The sequence below is a fragment of the Arvicola amphibius genome, chromosome 11, assembly GCF_903992535.2.
Source record: "Arvicola amphibius chromosome 11, mArvAmp1.2, whole genome shotgun sequence".
NCBI classification, from domain to species: Eukaryota; Metazoa; Chordata; class Mammalia; order Rodentia; family Cricetidae; genus Arvicola; species Arvicola amphibius.
Window position 1 is genome coordinate 19,704,034 of NC_052057.2, and position 6,048 is coordinate 19,710,081.

The following is a 6,048-nucleotide window of genomic DNA, read 5'->3' on the forward strand; positions in this document are numbered from 1 at the left end:
TCACTTCCACAGATGACTAATCAAAATATCACACAACTGACTCGGATATGCTATTTGCTTCGCTCAGAAACTTCACTAGTCAGGCCTCCTTCATCTGGACCTCCATCAACACTCCTGTCTCCCTGTCAGAACAGATATTAATCCCTGAGCAAACAATGGTAGTTCTTATCCCAGAACCCTAAAATTAACCAAAAATCTCCCCCCATAACACTAAGCAATATTCCACTCATGGGTATCAATTTCTGACCTAGTTTGCTTCCTGTTACTATGGGGGAAAAAACCTTAATCAAAAACAACCTACCTGTGTGTTTGTGCATATGTGCATATGTACGTGTGTGCCTATGTGTTCCCGTGAGTGTGTGTGTGTGTGTGTGTGTGTGTGTGTGTGTGTGATCACTGAGAGAAGCCAGACCAAGTACTTTAGACAGGAACCAAGCAGCTGGAATGGAAGGAGAGACCATGGAGGAATGCTGCTTATTGGGAAGACTTTATCTTGTTTTCTTACAGAAGCCAGGACCCACTTGCCCAGGGATAGCATGGACCATGGTAGTCTGCCCTTCCCGCAATCATTCATTAAGATAACATCTCACAGACACAGCCACAGGCCAATGTGATGGACCCCAGTCCTCAGTTTCTGGTTCCTCTTCCAAGGTGCCTCTTGTTTGTGCCAAGGTGATGAAAACTAAGTAGCACTCTGGTGCTGTTCTCCTACCAAAACCAGTTAAGGATTCCATGAAAGATGAAAATGACAAACTAATGGCCATGATTAAATATTTACAAGAAAATGTGTAAACCAAATTCAGAATCACATGAAATTGTTTGCTCACCACAAGTGGGCTTTATTGTAGAGGTGAAGGTGTGGATCAACATACATAAATCAATACATGTAGTAAATAATATAAAAGAACTCAAGGGAAGAGAGGAAGAAATCATAGAATTTTATTTTTCATTTCCCTCTCTCTTTTTTGTTCTGTTGGTTTGTTTAGGTTTTTTTGTTTGGTTGGTTGGTTGAAACAGGGTTTCTGTATGTATCAGCCTTGAACTCACAGAGATCAGCCTGTTTCGCCTCCCAAGTGCTGGGATTAAAAGCGTGCACCACTACTGCCCAAATCATAGGATTTTCTTAATAGATATAAAAATAGATTTTGCAAAAAAAAAAAAAAAAAACCAACACCCTTCATGATAAAATTCTTCAAACAGGAAGAAACACATCTGAACATAATAAAGGATGTATAAAGAGACATTTAAAAAGATATATAAAGAGAATAGAGAAATAAGACAAACAAATAAAAGAGATAGAGTAGTAATGAGAAATCAAAGTCTCCTTATTTGCAGGGAACATGATCATGATTTGACATGTAAGCGAGTTCAATGGTCTGCCAGAAAACATGGAGAACAGAACAGTAAATACAATTACATGGAAGGAGTCAAAATTAAAATAAAAAATCAGTAGCCTTTCTCTATACAACTGGCAATCATTTTGAGAAATAAATCAGTGAAATAATATCATCAAAACTTTGAGAAAATAATAACCTTGTGATTCATTTAACAGTGAAAGGGAGAGACTTCTACAATGAAAAGATTAAACTTTAAAGAAACTGAGAAACTAAAGAAAAGCCAAACATGGCTAGGGATATCAATAATTAGTACTGAGAAAATGTCCATCATACAAAAGCAAAAGCAAACATCCATTATTCAAAACAAAATCATTGAATATATAGATTCAGTGAAGTCTGTTGAAACTGCAGTATCATTCCTCACTGACACAGATAAAACCAATGTTTTTTTCCTAAATTCTTAGGAAGCACATAGCTAAATCAATCCTAGGAAAAAGAATACTCCTCAATGAAGCCCCATGCTAAGTTCTGTATAACGCACAGCTATACAATTGAAACAAGCATGAAACAGTCTTTAAAAACAGACATGTAGATAAAAGTATTCAAAGTATTGGAATTGAAGCCATGAAAATAAGTCCATGTGACTCCATCCCCCTGATTTTAGACAAACATCCCAGAGTCATACGCTAGAGGAAAGACAGGGAGAGAGGAGGGAGATCTGACTTTCTGCCCCCCTCCTCTCACCCCCCACACAAACATCGTTTGTTGGTATTGAAAGGAACTGTCTTTCCCCTGACAACCTGGTGCCCGCTTCACTTTATCTATCGGGGTAATGAGAACTGCATGAAAATTCCTGGCAGTGATCAGAGATTTACACCAGCAACTGGGATGCCCTCCTAACCTCTCTCGAAAACTCAGAGCCCTGAAACTTCAGCCTAGCTTTAAAATGCTCAAATCCCCACAAACATCACTCCAGTATTGCTAGTAGCAATGGAAGCCAGGGGCTAATGGGAGATAAAAACCAGCTAGCAGAAGTGGGCTGCTAAGTGCGGATCTTTGGATATTATACGGTAGTTTTCTACGGTCATAGAACTAAGGCTTCTTCCTGTCGAGGGACATTTCCTATTTCCCTCTCCCCCGCCCCACTGCTCTTTCATCCTCTTTGCCCTCCTGCCCTCTTCTCCCTCCTTCTGCCCTCCCTCCTCCATCTCCCTCTGTCCCTTCCTTCCTCCTTGCCTCATTTACATTTTTGGGAAAGGTCTTGCCCCATAGTCAGACTGCCCTGGGGATGCTGCCCAGGTTCACTGTGAACTCAGGATTCCTCCCTTGGACTCCCTGTTCCTGGGATTTCAGCTGCACCCACCTGCCTGACGTAACTTTGTTGTTTTGTTTCTTTCAGTTATTTAATTGGGAACAGCTCTCTCTTTTTTAAAGGCTGTCATGTGACCCTCTCTACTTCAAGGGGCAATTGAGAGCCTCTCACATGGCCTCCCTTTTTCCCCTCTCAGGCTTGTCTCACAGTGTCTAAGTGGAGAACACTCCTTGGTTTAAGGGATCATGTGATTGGTTAAACTAAACCATCTGGTCACTTTTGTCTGAAGGCCCTTGTTTGAAAACTTCATTCCACCTACAAAATTTCTTCACCGAGGACTAAGATTGTTGTTTGACTTGACTGTATGAGGCTCCCAGTAACTGGGATTCTTGAGGAGCCACCTTGAAATTCTGCTTACTACAAGGGTTTGTCTTTGTTTTGCCAGCAGTTGGGAGTCTGTTGTAGATTCTTCTGTGTTTATAAGGCTTACAGTTCACTGAAATGTTAGAGTGTGGGTTTGTGTCTTCTGTCAGTTTGCAACTAAGCCAACCTCAATCTCTTTCAGCTCCCCCTTCACTTCTTCTCTCTTGTGCTCCTGAGAGACATGAACCATGAACAATGGACAAAAGCATGTCTCATATTTTGTTGCTTTTTACCTTAATTCTTTCTCTGATTCTTTTGAGATAAGTTTTATTGGCATGCCCTTCCCGCCTTCATGTTTTTACTAAAACCACTGAATAAACCCTTAATTTTATGGTTTCTTTATAGTCTTTCCTATTAAGAAGAAAAGGGGGGGGGGTTCAGAAGCCAGACAGGCAAAAAGCTTTTTTGTATATTGATTAAAAATTCTGTTTTTGAAAATTTGGGGGTAAATGGAGCATACCTGACTGGATGGGAGAGAGAGTAAGGTCCATCGAATTCCTTGTAAGTTCTCTGCAGTTCCTAGCAGAGATGGAGGAGGAACACGTGCAAAGAACCTGAGACTGTAATTGGTGGGTTGGTGTTTCCAGGACGCATGTGTGGGATCATCTCTTTAGCTACTTTGCAACTTCTTTAGCCCTCTTCCATCCATGGTCCATGTGGTTCTAGTGCCCAAAATTGGACAGTGTCTTTTGACCAAAATTCTGGTATTGGGATAGAGATCTAAGCACACTTGAGTGAAGATTACCACAGGAAACAATTAAGTGTGCCAGTAACGGGTTCTGCCCAGAAGTTAGTGAGGAAGGTGGGAGAGCCCTCATCTAAGGAAAGTAGTCTATGGCAGAGCTGGTAGAATATGGGTAAGAGAAGAACCTGAACTAAAGAACAGACAAATGCTCAAGTTTTAAAATATTTTATCTAACCTGAGTATATGCAATACTGGGATGCAACAAGTGTTTGTTTAATCAATATGTAGTGTTTCCATGATTATACTCATAACTATATGAATTTGAAAACTTTCTATTTAATAGATGCTGAGTCACATATGAAATTCAGCATTAGATGAATTCATTCATTATTTGGAAAAGAATAGGAATTTCATTTCTAATTGTCTCTAAGACCACTGTAAGAGTAGATCTGAATTTTATTTTTCTATTTAATTCATTAAAGTTTTTCATTTTATTTTACATCCTGATCATTTTCCCCTCCCTTCTCTCCTCCTGTTCCCTCTTCCTCTTTGACGCCTCCCCTGCCCCCATCCACTTCTCCTTGGATTCAGCAGGGGCAGGCCTCCCGTAAGCAAAAACAAAGCATGGTACTTCAAGCTTCTCCCCTCTGCATCAAGACTGGGCAAGGGGGCTGGAGAGATGGCTCAGAGGTTAAGAGCATTGCCTGCTCTTCCAAAGGTCCTGAATTCAATTCCCAGCAACCACATGGTGGCTCACAACCAGGGATCCGCTACCCTCTTCTGGCCTGCAGGCATGCACACAGACAGAATAGTGTATACATAATAAATAAATAAATAAATAAATAAATAAATAAATAAATATTTAAAAAAAGACTGGGCAAGGCAATGCAGTATGGGGAATAGAGTCCCAAATGCCATCTCAAGTACCAGGGTCAAGTCCTGATTCCACCACTAGAAGTCCCACAAAACCAAGCTACACAACTGTCACACATATGCAGAGGACCGAGCAAGGACCTATGCATGTGTCTTTCTGTTGGACCAAAGTCTTTGAGCTCCCAGGAACTCAGGTGTCTCTGTAGGTTCCCCATCATGACTTTGATACCTCCTGGCTCTATAATCCCTCCTCCCTCTCTTCAATAGGACTCCCAGAGGTAGTCCAAGTGCTTAGCTGTGGATCTATGCATCAGCTTCTATCCTTTACTGGATGAAGTTTCTCTAGTGACAGCTGATTACAGTAGATGGCCAGTTAGGGCACCCTCTCCACTATTGCTGGTTTTAGCTGGGATCATCCTTGTGGATTCCTGAGTTGCCTGGGCATCAGATTTCTCCCTAACCCAAACGTGACTACCCATCAAGATATCTCTTTCATTACACTCCCCTTCCATCCTACCCCAACCTACCCATCCTGATCATTCATGTTCTCATACTCCCATTCCCCATTTCCTCCTCCACCACCAGATTGCCTAGATCTCTTATCCCTACAGAGGGAAATCCATGTGTCTCTCTTTAAGCCCTCCTTGTTACTTAGCCTCTCTGTGGCTGTGGATTATAGCCTGGTTATCCTTTGTTTTATAGCTAATATCCACTTATGAGTGAGTACATAGCATGTTTTTTTTTTCTTTCTGATATGGGTTACCTCACTGAGAATAATTTTCTTTCTAGTTTCATCCATTTGCCTGCAAATTTCATTATGGCATTGTTTTCTGCAGCTAAGAAATACTCCACTGTGTAAATGTACCACATTTTCTTTATTCATTCTTCATTCGTGGGGCATCTAGGTGGTTTCTAGGTTCTGGCTATTACATATAAGACTGCTGTGAACAGAATTGAGCAGCTGTCCTTTTGGTATGATTGAGTACCTTTTGGGTATATGCCCAAGATTGCTAGAGCTGGATCTTAATAACCTGTGGTGTAGGTGTTAGCCTCAAGGCTGAAAATGAATATTACCTAATATTTTATCTTTTTTAAACTCTTATTACTACTCCTTGCAAAATGGCAAGAGAACAAAGGGATCTCTTGATCCTTATTTTTGGTGTGCTCTACTTAGGATCAAAATGCTTCTGCTCTTCTGGTGTTATGTGGTGAAGGAGGAGCTCCCTGCTCTCATATGACTTTTTGTAGTAAATTCTTTCCACAAAGCTATGCGATTGCATAACCAGTTTCAACTTGATCTGAGAAGTGAATGTCATGGCACTGTTGCTAAAACCGTCATGTCGTTTTGCCTCAAAGAGTTCACCTACCTTTGTCTTACTGCTCTGCAGTCTATATATGAGATGCTGTTGACTATCACG